This window comes from Pelobates fuscus, chromosome 13 (assembly GCF_036172605.1).
Source record: "Pelobates fuscus isolate aPelFus1 chromosome 13, aPelFus1.pri, whole genome shotgun sequence".
NCBI lineage: Eukaryota > Metazoa > Chordata > Amphibia > Anura > Pelobatidae > Pelobates > Pelobates fuscus.
Genome location: NC_086329.1, coordinates 98,120,292 through 98,138,701, shown reverse-complemented (window position 1 = coordinate 98,138,701; position 18,410 = coordinate 98,120,292). Strand labels below are relative to the sequence as shown.

Below are 18,410 nucleotides of genomic sequence, written 5' to 3'. Positions count from 1 at the left end.
CACACCCAACGGGAGCCGCCAGTGCGATGGCTGTTTACTTGTGGTCGCTGAGGAGCCACTACCCTCCCGACTCCGAGGCCGTCACGGCCCCCCGCCCCGGCGGAGGGGGGGTGGGGGGAAGGCCGCCAGGGCCCCGGGTCGCCCCCCCCCCCCAACCCCACAGAGTGTCCCCAGTGCATGTGTTAGCAAGCCATTCATCAGGAGCGATCAAACAGTTCATGTGCAATATTCAAAGTGTAGACTCTCCCCGCTGGGCCCGGTGCCATCGCTGCCCGCCGCCCCCCCGCTCCGCAGAGAGGGGAGGGGGCCGGCCGCCAGGGCCCCGAACCGCAGCCCCCCCAATCTCCCCCCCAGCCCTGTGGTAGGCAAAATGAGTGGCCCCATTGTGTTCTTACGGTTTTCCAGAGTCAATAAAGTTCTTACAGTTCTGTCACCGCCATGCAGGTGGCGGGGCGTCGATCTGTGCATTCATCGGCCATGCGGGGTCTCTGTCATAAGCGGCCATGGGGCGTTGGGCCGCGTGCTTGGGTTTGCCATGTGTCCTTGGTGCTGGGTTCCAGGGGCCCGAGCAGGCGTGGAGAAGTTCGGTCGGGTCCCAAGGCTGTCGAGTATTTCCCCGGAGCCGAGGGCGGGAAAAGTGCTTGGAGTTGCTGTTTGTTCGATGCTGTATAAAGTTTGTGTCCAGGTCCCGTTGTGGTCTTTAAGCTGGGTGCTTCATGCGGTGTGACCGCTTGCTAGGGCCTGAGGCTGCGCCGTGGAGCCGGTCTGTTGCTGAGGATTTGTACGTGTCGGGGTGCGGCAGCGGGGCTTGTCGTGTTTAAGCGTGGGCTTGTGACGGGCGTTGTCGCCTGTCTCGATCTCTTTGAGGCTGTGGTTCCCATGTGCGGTGTTGGGTGGAAGGCTGCTGTATAGTTACAGCTAGTTCTTGGGTGAGGTCTCGGAGGCCTAGTTGTGCGGCGAATTCTCGGGCTTCAGATGGCCTGTGGAGTGTGTATGTGTGGTTGTCGTGTCTCACCACTAGTTTGAAGGGGTGACCCCAGGAGTAGCGTATTCTCCGCGCTTGCAGTGCTTGGGTCAGTGGTCTTAGTTCCCTGCGTTTACGGAGAGTAGTGGGTGCCAGGTCCTGGTACAGTTGTACTGTATGGCCTTCAATTTGTAGTGGGGTCTCCCTTGTTGCGCGCATAATCGCCTCTTTAATGTGGAAGTAGTGGCATCGGATAATGATGTCTCGAGGCTGCGTGGTGTTTGTGGATGGAGGGCGGAGGGCCCTATGTGCTCTGTCGAGGAGGAGGTCTGACGGCGGGGCGTCAGGCAGCAAGCTGCTGAAGGCCTCGTGTAGTATGGCGGTTAGTGCCTCTGGTGCTGAGGATTCTGGCAGACCCCGTATGCGAATGTTATTACGCCTTGACCTGTTATTCAGATCTTCTTGTGTTTCTTCCAAGTATGTAATTTGTTCTTGTAAGTCTTTGAGGGAGGCCTCGTGAGTAGAGGTGGTGGCGGTAACCTCATCCATTTTGTTTTCGAGCGCATGTGTGCGTTTAGAGAGGTCAGTCAGTCCTTCTTTGAGTGGGGTTAGGTGTTTGGAGAGTTCTTCTGCCACTAAGGACTTCATGTCAGTCAGCAAGTCCTTTAAGTCTTTTTTGGTAAGGGGAGATGATTCCCTTTTGTGGCTAGCTATGCTTATATCAGAGTCTGAATCTGAGGCCTGCTGGCTGTGGGAGCATGGTGTCTCCTTCTCTGACCTTGTTTTGAATATCGGAGCCACGGCTGCTCCGGTCTTCGATTTTCGTCCTCCGCCCATTGTGCTGTTGCCTGGTGTGGGTCAGTGCTGTGGGAGTCGGTCCAGGGCTAATGTTTCGGTTCCAGTGCCCTTATTATCTGCTGATGTGCCGTTTGCCGCCTCGGAGCTCACTCAGACTGCGGCCATCTTCGTCGGCGGTTAAGCTCCGCCCCCACTTGGATCCTATTTTAATAAATAATAATCTGGTTTTCTGCATAATATAAAAAAAATTCCAATGTCGTTTGCTCTTGTTAAATGACTCTGGATGACTTTGGGTTCCATGAGCCTATGCTTAAGGATATTGTAGATGCAAATGCAATCAAGGGGGAACCTGCAGGTGAAGATGTGTTTAGATAACTGGTTCCAGTGCTATAAAGTGTACCTTCTCTCAGATCCATTATTCAGTAGAGTGACGGTGATCTTGGAGCCACGCGGAGGACTGATTACCGAAGGAGAGAGGCTGAAAGTGACCTGCTCTGTGGATAGAGGGTCCGGGAACCTGGAATTCAAATGGTGCAAGCAAGATGGTGAAACCTGTGACAAAATGTATGAGGCAGGATCGCACCAGGAACATTTTCTGGTGAAATCTATGGTGGAAAGCTACAGTGGAGACTATTTCTGTTCAGTAACTGCCAACAACATTCAGGTTGCTTTCAAAAGTGAAACGGTAAAGATATCTGTGCACGGTAAGAATACAAATGACAAAGTGACAGTCATGAATTAACCTAGCTTGGGGCACATTGGAGGACAATTATTCTTTTAACTGTCTTATCAGTTAACTGCATTCAATATTATGTTATAAAACAGCCACAATGGACCTCCATAAACAACTGTTTGGTGAACAGACAATGTAAAAAAATTCCCAGTTTAATTGACCAGCATATTCTACCAACCTTTCAGCTCCCGATTACTTCTTGTGGGAATATCTGAAGCATACACTTGAGAAGCTCATGGAAAATATCTGTGCAGAAATGAGAGCACTAGAGCCTCAAATATTAACCCCTTCAGGACGGAGTCAATAGTGCACGTTCTGATCAAAACAAAACGTTAACAAAAACTGGAATTTGCGCTACATGTCTGTTCAACCGTAATTCACCGCTGTCACATTAAGTGCACCCACACTTATTATATATCATTTTATTCAGGGGAAACAGGGCTTTAATTTATAATTAACTATTCATATATGGAACATAATTTATTATGAATACAATTTTAAAAAATGTGAGAAAATAAGATTTGTTTTTAAATTTGTATTTCCGTCTGACATTTTAGCTGTGAATGTCATAATACTGTTAGTTTTTACTGCAAAAAAAAGGAACACATATTTGTAATCAGCGATGTCTCACGAGTACAACAGTACCCCCCATTAACATGTTTTATGGTGTTTTGGGAAGTTACAGGGTCAAATATAGAACGTTTTTCAAATTGAAATTTGCCAGATTAGTAATGTTACCTTTGAGATGGTGTGGTAGCCCAGGAATGAGAATTACCCCCATAATGGCATACCATTTGAAAAAGTAGACAACCCAAGGTATTTAAATTGGTGTGTGTTTAGTCTTTTTTAGTAGCCACTTAGTCACAAACACTGGCCAAAGTTAGCGTTCATATTTGTTTTTGTGTGAAAAAAGCAAAAAACTAATATTTGCCCAGTGTTTGTGACTAAGTGGCTACTAAGAAAGACTGGACATACCCCACTTGCAATACCTCGGATTGTCTACTCTTGCAAATGGTATGCCATCATGGGGGTAATTCTCATTCCTGGATTACCATACGCTCTCAAAGGCAACATAACCAATCTGGCAAATTTCAGTGACAAAAAAATCAAATGCAAGCCTTATATGTGACTCTCTAACTTTCCAAAACACCATAAAACCTGTACATGTGGGGTATTGTTATTCTCGGGAGACTTCACTAAACACAAATATTAGTGTTTTAAAACAGTAAAACATATTACATCAATAATATAGTCCATAAAAATGCCGTTCGTTTGTAAAAAAAATGCAAAAAACTTCACTTTTACTTAAAATATCATCGTTGTAATACAATTTACCAGTTTGAAACACTAATATTTGAGTGTAGCGAAGTCTCCCAAGTAAAACAGTACCCCCTATGTACAGGTTTTATGGGGTCTTGGAGAGTTACAGGGTCAAATATAGTGCTTGCAAATTAAATTCTCTGCACTTTCTCCCTGTGTTGTCAGGCATGTCAATCAAATTTTAATTAATCGAATCACATAATTATGCTAAAAGATTACTTAAATATACATGTAGAATTTTAATATATATGCATTTATAGGTATTTAAATTCTACGTGTATACTAATGTAATCTTTTATGTAATTATATGTATTGATCTATATATATCTATATATATATATTTGCGGTTATTTGTATTTTATATATAGATAGATATATATAGAATGTCATTCTAAGTGTATTTTGTTACATATATATATATATATATATTAATAACAAAATACAGTTAGAATGAAATTACATATGCATATATAATTTATATTAAATTTTGTTTCAATATTTTATTTATTTTATTATTTTATTTATTTATTATTGTAATTATACATATATATATATGTGTGTGTGTATATATCTATTATTATATATATGTAACGTCATTCTAACTAGTGTATTTTAATACGAATATATATACTTAACATTAAAATACACTTTGTATATATAAATCTAAATATATATAAATAAATACATACATTTATTTTATTTTTACACATGTCAAACATTCATTGTATGTAATATCATTCAAAATTGGTTCATTAGTAAAAAAAAAAAAAAGTTATTAACTCCTCAAACCCAACTCTGAATTGTGGCTCACCCAATATTTACCACATCGATTGGATCCTCTTGAATTGAAGGACCACTTCCACCCCCATAACAACCTAAGCTAATTGAAGTTGTAATGGAGGCTGGAGAGTCTGTGTACCTTCATATATTAAGGGGTTAAACCATTTAGAAATGGATAAACCCCATGCTTCGGTCACTTGGATCCAGCAGTTCCTCCTCCTGGCTCTGTTTTCCTTATCAGTGCAGGGTTAAACAGATGGTTTAGAGGATCAAAAAAGTAAAGTGTCAGGAAGGTTCGGGGATCCTACACGCAGAATGCAAATGCTAGTGATTTATACCGGACCTTAGGATGGCCGGACTAGACACACAAAGAATAGTCAAATAGCGAGCCGAGGTCAGGGGTACCAGAAATCAGGATCAACGATAATGCACTAGCCGAGGTTAAAGGAACACAGAAGGAGGAATAGTCAAACGAAGCCAAGGTCAGAATACAAGAATACCAATACCGAATACATGCTCTTGGGTCAAACAAGAACCACAACAGAACAACGAGTCTCTCCCTGGTTTCTCTTTAAATGCCGTGTTCACTTAGGTAGGTAACTATGCCCCCAAAACGTTCTCGTTCGAACACGTTGGCGTGCCGTGGCGTTCTTAGCGTCATGACGTCGGCACTCATCAGCCGCGTCATAGCTTCAATGTTTTTATATTTTTTTATTAATCTTTATGAAGATGAAATTTATGAGGTTATTTGATTATTTGTACCAGTATTGTTCTGCTAACATTGCCTGCAGGAGCATTGCTAGGTGGCAAGAATACTATAGGTTTCAGGACAAGTGTAGATTTTGTCGTGCCCTCCCACATATATTGATTTCAGCTCCTCTCAAAACTTATCCAACCCTAAACCCCAGCATGAATGACTTATGAATCACATTATAATGCTGAGTCTTTAAAATAAGTCAAAGTATTATATCAGCCTGCATTTATAAAATCCATAATTGTTGTAGTAATTCCTCACCATGCTGCATTAATCCTGCACCAGCAACCTAAGACCCAAATTTGCTGCATGAACGCTGCACCCACTGCATTAAAACCCTGCATCTTCAGCAATATCCACACACGGTGTATAATTAACTCCAAATATCGTGCATCAAAGTGGAGGGGTTACTTATCCAAGAATATTACATGGGACAATGCTAACAATGAAAGCGTGCCAAATTCAGCCTAGGAGCTTTTTCAGGACCCCACTGAGGTTCCAGCACCCCTTCCTAGCAATGCCTCTGAGTGCCTGTGACCGTTGCCAGGAGCCACGTGGACAGAAAAGTTCTTCAAATGGTAGAAAACAGAGCGATCTTTACTTACTATAAGTAGATTTTAATGGCTGTTATTTTTGGATCAATTTATCACAAAACAAAAGTATTACCTTCTTAAATTGTATCTAGATATTTTGAAAGTAATTAGCCAATTTGCTTAATTTAACCAATATTCTTATTCTAACAGTGCCTGTGTCTGGTGTGAGAATCCATTCTGACACAGACAAACTGCAAATGGTGGCTGGAGACCATATGACCTTTACTTGCTCAGTCGAGAGAGGCACCACTCCTGATTTCTTGTGGTTGCACAATGGAGTGGAGGTAGATAATCAGTCTGGGATGTATCAGATCAGAGATTCTGGCAAGATGTTATACATAGAGTCTGTCAACTCTGACCATGAAGGAAAGTACCAGTGCAAGGCCAGCGCTACTGAGCAGAGCAACGTCTTGACCATTAGTGTCTCAGGTCAGTTCCTGGCTGAGCAGTCATTTTGGAGCAATCACAGTATTTTCCTTATTTACAGACTGAAATTATGTGTGCATCTGCATGTATAACACATGGCATGGATAAATTGTTGCAGAAAGATAACGTACGATTTAAAACTCATCCATTCTTGGCTCCATCTGGACTATAGTGCCCACCACCTGTATATTTATTTGTCTTTTTGGAAATTCTTTTTCTCAAAATTGTTTTACCTTCTCAAATTCTATTTAATTGTTTTTGAAATGAATAAGCAAACTTGCTAATTTGTACCAGTATTATTCTTCTAACAGTACCTGTAACTGATGCCAGAATCCGTGCTGACAGAGACATTCTGGAGATGGGGATTGGAGACAATGTGACCTTTACTTGCTTGGTGGAGAAAGGGACCTCTCCATTCTTCTTGTGGCAACACAATGGAAAGGATGTGGACCATAAGTCTGAGCTGTACCAGATCAAAGGGTATGGGAGGATCCTATTTATAGAGTCTGTCCAATCCGCACATAGAGGAACGTACCAGTGTTGGACCAGCAATCAAGGCTCAAACAGGAACTTTACTGCAGAGAGCAATGTTCTAACCATCAGCATCACAGGTCATGTTTAACCAGTATATGTATTAATTGATTCAAATTTGCATGTGTAAATCTAGTTATTTTTCAAAGCATGTTAATATCACAGGTACATATTCAAATGTTATACGTCTTATATAAAGTCAACATACGCTGTTTATTTTAAGATTACAAGCATACATGTTTAATTTCATAAGCCAAAATAGATTGTCTATTGCTCATGGATGGTGAGTTTGTCAAACAGGATTCCTATGTAATCAGAAAACAGAAAACACTGGAGTCTTTGGTCTTTATAGATGACCCAAGGACAGGTTAATGACACCACCTTATTAAATAGTTTATAACGGGACATACAGTGTATTTATCCATGAAATACACAAAACATGGATGTCTTTTAGTCTCCGTTTTAGTCTTGGGAGATGTAGTCTACAACATCTGTAGTGTCGAATAATGCCTACGCCTAATCTAACATATCTCCATAAATTCATCATCAGAATGTAACTCCTGATTGTTTTCTACCCACAGAAAATAAATTAAGCTTCCTGGTTCCCGTGATATCTTCCTTCCTGCTGATAGTAATTCTGACCACGGCCATTCTTGTTTTCATATACCGCCACAAACTACAACTCCTGTGTACTAAAAGTCATCAGCCTGAACCAAAAACAGGTAACTGAAGTCTTCAAACACCCTATATTTGGTATATTTGTTCCTCTGTGGACATGTTAGAATTTCTAAACTGTAATTATCTGGAGAATTTTATATATCACTCTGTTTATGTGCTATGTTAGCCGAACAATATGTCAGAATGTTTTTCCCCGTATTATAAAAAAAAATATTTAAATATACTACTATTAATAGAAGAACGTCTGGTTCAAGAAATGCTGCATACCAAACATTTAAAGGAACACAATAGTCACCTAAATTACTTTAGCTAAATAAAGCAGTTTTAGTGTATAGATCATTCTCCTGCAATTTCACTGCTCAATTCACTGTCATTTAGGAGTTAAATCACTTTGTTTCTGTTTATGCAGCCCTAGCCACACCTCCCCTGGCTATGATTGACAGAGCCTGCATGAAAAAAAAACGGGTTTCACTTTCAAACAGATGTAATTTACCTTAAATAATTGTATCTCAATCTCTAAATTGAACTTTAATCACATACAGGATGCTCTTGCAGGGTATAGCAAGCTATTAACATAGCAGGGGATAAGAAAATCTTAATTAAACAGAACTTGCAATAAAGAAAGCCTAAATAGGGCTCTCTTTACAGGAAGTGTTTATGGAAGGCTGTGCAGGTCACATGCAGGGAGGTGTGACTAGGGTTCATAAACAAAGGGATTTAACTCCTAAATGGCAGAGGATTGAGCAGTGAGGCTGCAGGGGCATGTTCTATACACCAAAACTGCTTCATTAAGCTAAAGTTGTTCAGGTGACTATAGTGTCCCTTTAATTTTAATTTGTCAAGATTTTGTTTTCAATAAAACTACATATCTCTTTCTATGATTATTATTATTATTATCTAATCTCTGAAATCTCTGATACATTTTTTTAAGGAAGAAATAAGAATATTAAATAGTTTCGATATAATTTTGTTTGATTTGCTTAAAATAAAAATGTCACTTTTTTAACAAAAGCAAAAATGTACCTAAATAAATTTAAAATAACATTAATTTCTAGTTCTAAATAACAATATATAGACATGTTTAGGAAAGGAAGTTTGATTAGTTTTATCATAAATGTATGTTAAAACTTAATTCTTTTTTTTTTTTTAAATGTTTTTTATTGCATTTTTAATTTAGATGAAGCATTTACCCGGGTTAGGTGAGTAACAGGATTTATTTTGTACTTGCATTCTATTCTACTTTTGCCAGCCGTTGACAGAATAATTACAATTTTCTCCATTTCTCAAACTTCAATATTTTTCTTTAATTATTGCTAATTACAATATATTTTACAAATGTTATTAAATACATTTCAAAGGAAATAAAATTATAAATAAAATACTGCAATAAGATACATATATTGAGCATACAGAATATACACATATATTTATGTTATTTTATTCATTCTATATTTAAGGCCTGACAACCTAGTCAGGAAGTCTTGAAAATTTAATGTGCATGCCTTATATTTGACCCTGTAACTTTCCAAAACACCATGCAACCTTACATGGAAGGCATTGTTATATTTGTAGGACCTCATTGAACACAAATGTGTGTGTTTTATTGACGTAAATGCTGACAGTATTATGATATTATGACAGTAAAAATGCCATGCAGAACTTGGAATATAACATTTCTTAATTTCTCACACTTTAGATTTTATTCATAATAAATTGTTTTACATATATAAATGTTTGATAAAACTGAAATGAAAGCCCTATTTCTCCTGAACAAAAAGATATATATATTAAGTGTGGGTGCAATTAATATGAAAGACATAAATATGGTTGAAAAAGCATTTTTGCTAAAATGTCAGGGTTTTGTTATGGTCAGAACTTGTACAATTGCCTCCATCCTGAACTTGTAAAATTACCTCCACCCCCAAAAAAATTGTCTCAATGTAAAAACAAGCTTGAAAATGTTCTTCTTTTCCTAATTTTGTTTTAAAAATATGTATGCAAACGTTTATGTACATTTCCTTGGAATAATTCTAATAGTGAAATGTGTGTTTTAAATGGTTAGGCGTGACAAATTGCACATTTGGTATCATTTATCAATTGATAATTAATTAACCAAAATTATTTTGTTGTGCATAACTTTAAACTCTGGCTTGCAGTTCCAGGGTACTTTATTTATCTTATAAATATTTTAAAATATTTTGTATTAAATCTGCATTATTTCATAAAAAACAGCTTAGTAGATGACCACACCTGATTTTAATTTTGGTGTGCTCTGGATATTTATAATTTATCTATGTAATTAATTAAAATATGTATTACTGATCTATGTGAAAACGCAGGCTTTCTTATTGACAGGACTGCTCTGGGACAACAATTAAGTTCTGAAGATGAACAAACGGAATACCGAAACTGTAAGGAAATAGAACTATCTAAATCATTCACTAGCCATGATTACCTTCTATTTAGACACGTGTATTCAGTTTTGTCTGAATCGCAATTCACCAAAATTTTGGGTGATTGGCGAGTTGTCCGAATTCCATAACTCCGAATTGCCGTATGACTGAGTTACGAAACAAACCAAACAAGGGACGAACGATCTGTTTACGTTGTTCCATGATTGGGAGTTCTGTCCATGGTGCCCAAAAAAAGATGATTGATGGTTAGAGGACAGACACTAAATGTTGATTTTATTCACAGATCAATTGAGAAGTGACCAATAATGGAAAATAAAGGAGCAGTAAGAAAATCCCTATATTTATATAATTAATAAATATATACTATTTGAATATAGCTTTATACTGTAACTATTGTTTTTCCCTCTATAATCAGCACACTGCAAAATAAATACCTAATATTCATATTAGGTATATATTTTGTGGTACAATTAAATGTGTTTTTTCATGGTATCTTGGATTGTCCGAATTTATGTATTTTTTTTTTTATTAATTGCATGGCAGAAATTTGTATAAATCAAACACCACACAGACGAAACTTGAATACTTTGAAAACATATTTTTAGATAAAGTGATTCGGACGCGCACGAGTCGACTTACTGTACATGTTTTTTTGTTTTGTTTTAGAAACTAGCTTATAAAAAGTTGAGCTCAAGAGCTAGACAAGTTTATTTTTATTTTTTTGGTTGCTGTCATTTGTTTAGTTATTATACATTGAGAATGGAATCCTCTAGTCCCATTCATCACTACACTAACTAATTTTAATAAACTTCTTTATATAGTAAGACTAATAGATTTCCATATAAGTGCTCAAAGAATTGAAAGAATTTCTGGATTGGAAAGACATGCAGAATTTCAGTCTTAAAGTTGTATTACAATTGATGTAAATGTTCCCTCTCCTGTTCATTTAAGCCAGTATGACCCCATTTCTTTTAGGGCCCACCAGGTCACCTGCCAGAGACTCTTGTATAGAAGATGACGTGCATTACATTGATATCCGCTGCGTGCCTCAAGGTAATTTATCTGATGTGTCGTGTCATGAGTCTACTTCCGGAGAGGGTTAAAATACAAATGTCAGTAGTATGACCCTCAAATTATTGTTGCTTTAAGAACTAATATTCTTTTTTAGAAAAAAAAATGCTTCTTAGTGCTCATCAGCTAATTTCTAAACTACATTCTATGTTGAAATACATAATGCATTTCACTTGTTTACACCTATTGACATACCTGACATACCTACCTTCCACTGGGTTCCTCTACCTTAAAAAGTACACATCTCAACACATTGGTGCTCCACTCATTTCATTGGGACGTTTGTATCAAACCTCAACACCCACTTTCAATACTCTGAATAAATATGGTTTAAATGATTCTTTAGTACTCTCTTTTTTGCAAGCATGATGAATAGATATATAAGAACCTTATTCATCAATACAGGACATTTTTATGATTTTACACTGAATCTTCACTGTGATGGTCAGTGTGTTTGAGATGTAATTTAGCTCTTGCCAATCAGGTATAGGGGGTTGCCACAATCTTCACTCTTTCCACACAAAAAAAGCAACAACAAAAAAAACTATTTTCTGACATATCTTATTTGTATGAATCTCAACCACCTACACACCAGAAAAAAAGTTGTATATCACTTTCTACCTTGTCACATTCCATCAGAAAGTTATTCCCAATACTGAAAAAAATCACATTACACAAGAGTTAAATGACCTTACTTCTTAGAACATTGATAATCATGCATTCTATGTCAGCTGGTTAAAGCAGTGGTAACATCATTGCCTTAGAACCGAGAAACCCAGGTCCAAGTCCAGGCCAGACAATAAGTGTCCTTGGGCAAGGCACCTAATGATATTGTAACCACAGCTGGTTCCCTTATTTACCACTGTAACGTCTTAAAGCATAGAACTTAGTAGGGCTAACCATACAGATATCTTAGCCATATTTTTTTTTTTTTTTTTTTTTAATTCTTTATTTTTGCAGCGCATATGAGGGTAACATACAGGCATGAGGTACCCCAAAGGCAATCCACATGCATATTTCAAAACAAAGGTTACATAACATGGAGAGCAGTGGGGTATGGTTGTACAATGCACTAGTTTTTGTTTTACAAGCAAGCTGAATACATGTTATTTAAGCAGGTTATAGATTGAGTTTCTATCAACGTGAATTATTATAGGCTAGCTTTGGTAGGTAATTCGGTTGCTATAACATAGTTTTAACATGGAGTCTATACATTTCTAAAGCAATTTGTTATGTTTAGCGTTTCAGCGATATCAGGTGTATTAACTATTGACATTCAGATTTTCATGCTGGTATTTAGAGACAGTGAGTTGGTAGTCTAGGGGTGTTGTGTAAAATCACAAGCTGGGCAAGTTACAAGTCGCTATGGCAAGGCTGCGGTCTGTGCTAAGTGTGGTGTGCTGGGCGACACCTGGCCTATCCCTACACTGAGTGTAGCCGGCTAAAGAGAAATACAGTGCTTAAATGCCCCTGCAGTAAACAGATCTTAATCGCCTCAGCAGTACACAAAACGGACCAATACTTAAGGCATAGCTGTAGTACAGAGGTGTAATGTTCAGTGTCCACCTGGGTGTCCTGATGCTCAATGTGGCTTGGTGGGGCAAGTTTGCCGTCGGTGGCTAGCTGGTGCGTGGACATGAGGCCCCAGGTATGGTCTCTTTCAGCCTATGCCCCTTTGATGGAAGCGGGGTGTGTTTGTCGCTGGGTCTCGGCGTCTTGCTGCACTGTGTTGTGCGCGGTGTCCAGGTGGGCTTCGTTATGTGTAGGCGAGTCTCCGGAGTGGCATCGTGCCCAAGGGCATTTCGCTCGTCTGTAGCGTGGGTAGCTTGTGTAGGGCTGCCAGTTGCCGCTCTATGTGAGTATTCCAGAAGCGGTTTTGTTGTGCCGGGATTCTCTGTATAAGCTCCGTCCTATGCAGCTGTGACGGCCGCGTGGTCTTCATGCGTTTCCCGCTGCCCGCCGCCATTTTAGGTGTGCCTTGTAGGGGCTTGCGGTCTCGTGTGCCTGGAACAGGCTTATACTGTTGTCTCTGTCGGTTCTTTTGAATGTCGAGTGCGGGCCGGGATGACCCCCGCCGGCCCGGGGGGGGGGGGAGGAAGGCGAGTGCATCGGAGGTCGCGTCTGCGGTGTTACCAACCAGGAGAGCGGCCGCCTCTCCCTGGCTCGGCCGCATGTAGGCCCCGTGTGCTTTGTTTGGGATCCCGGGTTTTGAGAGTCTCGTTTGTGGGTTCCTTCAGTGCCCCCGGGTTTCCCCAGCTCCTCCTGTGTCCTCTGCCTTGTGGGTGAGTCGGTCTTCGGGGTATTTAACCCCATTATCGCTGTTTCTTGCAGGAGCTGTTTTACCGCACGTCCACCCTGCTCGGCAGCCAGGCTCCGCCCCTTCTTAGCCATAATTTTATATAGTTAGTAAGAGATCCTCTATTTAACATATATAAATACTAGATAATACAATATAAAATAAGGATTGTTTTGTCTTTTTGATATTTATTATAAATATTATTTAAATAAATATAAATATAGACATATAAAATCCATTGCAATAATTTATAGCAGAGTTTATAAGATTAAACTAAATGCTTGCAAATATCATTAATAGGTTAACATACCCTTCTGAACATGTCATCATGTCAGCCTCTCTGTCATTTTAAGATGGAGTAGCATCTGTCTCCAAGTCTCTCCTCCGTTTCTTAACATTTTAAAAGTACACCTATTTATACCTTAGGTGTCTCCATTTTAGGGTTACTGTAGTTCATATATGAAAAAGTAACACTTCTTTGACTTTATTCATTTTAGCACCTCCCTTAACTTGGCCATAACTAAAGGGTGTATACGTCATGGAAATTTTCCTGACTTAGTTCAAGATTGCATCTTAAAGTCTGAACATCCTTATCTACTTGGGGTTACCACAGTATATTACGTACTGAAAGAGTCATAGGATAGCCTTGAAGCTTGTTTATGCATTATTGTTATTGTAATTCGTCTGGGACAAAATGGCGCAAACATATTATGCACTGAGGTTATTGTTTAAAGAAACATCTATGAAAAGCAATATGTTCCATTTCTAACACCTTGTCAGTTTGCAATATCTCTTAAAGACAAAGTACACAGTTTAAGAAATACAACATTTCATTCTAAAACTTGTAATATTTGCATTTGCCCATAACAATATGACAACCTTAAATCCTCATACATTTTGAATAGGGCCTTCCTAACCTCCAAATATCCCCTTTCTATAATTGTATAGCGCTGCTAAATATGTTGGCTCGATCTAAATGTTAATAATAATACAGAATTTAGCTCAACAGTGCCACCTGCTTTTGTATAAATATTTAAAACAGTTTATTATTGCATGTACTCTAACAATTCTTCTTGTGTTAATGTATCTCCCTCACTTCAATTTCATCAACATCCACTCTGTTAATCTCTTTGTTTTTAACCTTCCACATCTTTCTCTCCCTTTCTGTCTCTTCTGACAAATCTCTTGGTGCTTTGAGCGATCCACTTCATGGTTTTGTCATTTATTCAGTCCTTTAATCTGCTCTCTTATATCACTGTATATGATCCTTAGCAATGCAGACTATTTTCTGCCCCACGTCGTGTTTCCTTTTTTTTTTTTTTTTTTTTTTTTTTTTATCTTTCTCTAAATTATTATTTGTAATATGTTTTTGTAACTGCATGATGTTTATCCAAATTAATTACAGATTACCAGTGGATAATTAAAAGATAAAAAGCAATGTACTTTCTATACCAATATAAAAATAACTCTGAGCTCTAGGTGTAACTCTTTTCGGAGCCTCCCTCCAATTCCTTCTTTTTTGTACGATTTTCACACAACATATATAAATTTATATTAGAAATTAATATAATTGTATTTTGTTCTTTCAGACTCTTCAGCTTCCGCTGCTGTAAGTATCGCAGAGCTTTTTGTAGTTAGAATGATAAATCACCCTGTGCATCTTTGAATTGCATTTTATATCGAAATCAAAATTCTAAATACAGAGTGATCACTAGGACCATACTTAGAGACTTGCTCCAGAATGGCATTTTATATCGATATCAACATTTCTAAATACAGAGTGATCACCATGACCCATGGACTCTTCTCACTGATTGCTCCACACTTAGAGACTTGCTCCAGAATGGCATTTTATATTGATATCAACATTTCTAAATACAGAGTGATCACCATGACCCTGCGAATCTTCTCACTGATTGCTCCACACTTAGAGACTTGCTCCAGAATGGCATTTTATAAATAATGTTCATTGAATTGTTGGATCTGTGACATACAAGATTCATGGGGCAAGATGTAGTGACACGTTGGGGCAAGATGTAGTGACACGTTGGGGCAAGCTGTAGTGACACGTTGGGGCAAGCTGTAGTGACGCGTTGGGGCAAGCTGTAGTGACGCGTTGGGGCAAGCTGTATTGACGCGTTGGGGCAAGATGTGTGATATTGGCAGAAAAAAACTCCAGATAATAAAAACATGAGACGTTTTGTTATTCATTGACTGAAACACTTAATTACCAGTGAAAATATTTGCTGACCATGAAGTTTTTCACATTCCAAAAAAGGTAACACTGGTATAAACATTGCAAATAAATAGGAGAAATAGAAACAGTGTTTAATTTTTTTTCTCTGTATGTTTTATTTATGCTGACTGACAGATACAGTACATTCCAGCGGAGATGTTAGAGGAGTTTCACATTACACAGCATATCTAAGCATCACTGTATCTTCACTTCCTCACGCTGTTTCTAATCCCAACTTCAATCCTATAATCACCCGCAGAACTAACCACATTCTTGAATTTACCACATTTCATTCACCTCTTGACCTCATTTGTGACCTCATCCTCACTGTTATTATGAAACCATGATTTCTGTTTACAGCGCTTGTGTGACAGATTTATGAAAGCAATTATTGAGTTGGAATTTTATTAAAGGAAAACTCCAAGTACCATTACCACTACACCGCTCGGCCTCCTAATATATCTCTGGGCATAAAACTAGAACAAGTGCCCTGACCACAGTTTCTTACTAACATGTATAGCTTGGAGGGAAGACAAGACAGGGGGGATATGATAGAAACATTTAAATACATAAAGGGAATCAACACAGTAAAGGAGGAGACTATATTTAAAAGAAGAAAAACTACCACAACAAGAGGACATAGTCTTAAATTAGAGGGACAAAGGTTTAAAAATAATATCAGGAAGTATTACTTTACTGAGAGGGTAGTGGATGCATGGAATAGCCTTCCAGCTGAAGTGGTAGAGGTTAACACAGTAAAGGAGTTTAAGCATGCGTGGGATAGGCATAAGGCTATCCTAACTATAAGATAAGGCCAGGGACTAATGAAAGTATTTAGAAAATTGAGCAGACTAGATGGGCCGAATGGTTCTTATCTGCCGTCACATTCTATGTTTCTATGATAACTGTGTGTAATTATTGATCATTAGTCAATTTCTACCACGTACACATGAAAAAAAATAGCATCCATACTGAGTCTGAAGTATAAATCTCATATAGACCTGCGTTATGGACACCTTAATTAAGACAGTTACCCATGTTAAGTATCCTGACAAGTTCTACTACAGTAGTCTTTTTCCCCCTCCCCTCTTTTCCTCCTTTTTTTTAGATATACCAGAAACTTCTGGCATACTTGGGACCCTTATCAGTTGTCATCCCTAACTATTTTTTATGATTTATTTCACATCAAAATAGCAACTGTGAAGAATGTCTTCTCACGGTTGTACATAATCTATCTAATAATTAAGGTTGGCCCATTAAATCTAATATTCTAAGTCTAAGTACACAGACTCTTTAACAGTGCCGTAATTGTATTCTTATTTTTCATGCTCTCACACTATTTCGTTAGACTAGGAGCTTTGGCCTATTCTTGAAGCCCAAGTGCCTTTGAAGGCACAGGACAGCCGTATTACATCTAGTGTGTAGGCAAATATCACAATTGTGGCATGTCGTTGTAATCTGATCAGACTACTGGGAAATAGTGACACTTTTTCGTTACCACTACTTAGTTAAGGTTCCCGTTTTCTCAGACTTTCGGATCATCTGCAACATTGTTGCTCTTCGGTCTGTATATTGTTGCACTATTGATACTGTAGGAACAGGTTACGTCTTTATACTCCCCTATGACAGGACTATTTGTAAAACACTCATTCCCAGTTAGTTCGATCAGCTTCAGACGGAACCTATTATTGTTCCTAGATCCCATCTAGACACATTTTTTGGATTAGATTCTGTGTCAACTATTTCTATATACACACTCATTTTTAGATACACTTTGAATTTGTCTTTTCTTATATTTCTTCTATGCATTCGTACTGCCACTCAGGTCTATAGCAGATTTATACCTCAGACTCAGTATCGATGCTATTTTTTCCATGTGTACGTGGTAGTAATTGACTAATGATCAATTATTACACGTTTTATCTCTACATACTTCTAAAGGTCTTAACATATAGAGTGATCCTGTGGTCAGGGCACTTGTTATAGTTTTGTTCTTTGGTTTATTGGGTTCGTGCCCTTCTTGCCCTATGGCCTCACATACACCCCCTCTCCCACCCTCTCTTGTTCATTATCTCTGGGCATGTTGTATGTAAATATACGGACACAATGAGTTGTTCTGGGCACCCTAACTATTGTCTGACAGTTCCTATGTTTCTTTCAGGATAATTACTCAGTCACATATTCTACAGTGAAGTGTTCGAATATTATTGAGAAGACATGTAAGGATCCTCAAGAAGAACTGACTGGATCATCTCCCAACATCTATGAGAATTTCAGTTCACACTAGCTTCAAACAAACTGTACATTGAATAATTGATCTAAATTAATCATGCAATCATTTTACTCCAAGTGACTTAAAGGAAAAACCGTCATCACTAAAAACAAAATGTTCAATGTGTATTGCTGTAATGCATACATGTGAGTAACTATCCCTTTCAGTCCATTTCCCGACTTTTTCTCTGTGGGGTTAGGCAACTTTAAATGCCCTTTGGTCAGAAACCACATGTATCTACCAAGACCACACAAAATTCATACAGCTGAAGCCAGCTGAGAGAATATTTTTGAGATACTACATTGCACATGACATCAGGATTTCATCAGAATATCTAGACACACCACTGTCGGTCACCTGCCATGGTATTTGGTTAAATGAGCAGTGCTTCTGACCAAAGAGGTTTTAAAGATGGCTGACTCAGTTGAAGGTTAAGTCGGATGATGCACTGAATATGATATATATTTGTATCATGAAATAATATACAAAGAGGTTAACATACTTGGTAACGTTCATTTTAAATAATAAAAAATAAATGAACATT

At 38.4% G+C, this 18,410-nt stretch overlaps 1 long non-coding RNA gene across 1 annotated transcript; it reads left to right on the top strand.

The window, feature by feature from the left end:
• Positions 1 to 9,948: 9,948 nt before the first annotated feature.
• On the top strand, positions 9,949 to 17,959 carry LOC134583080 (uncharacterized). The gene is made up of 4 exons (XR_010086304.1): positions 9,949 to 9,988; positions 10,967 to 11,044; positions 14,948 to 14,967; positions 17,756 to 17,959. It is a non-coding gene; the product is annotated as an uncharacterized LOC134583080 (long non-coding RNA).
• The last annotated feature ends 451 nt before the right edge of the window (positions 17,960 to 18,410 follow it).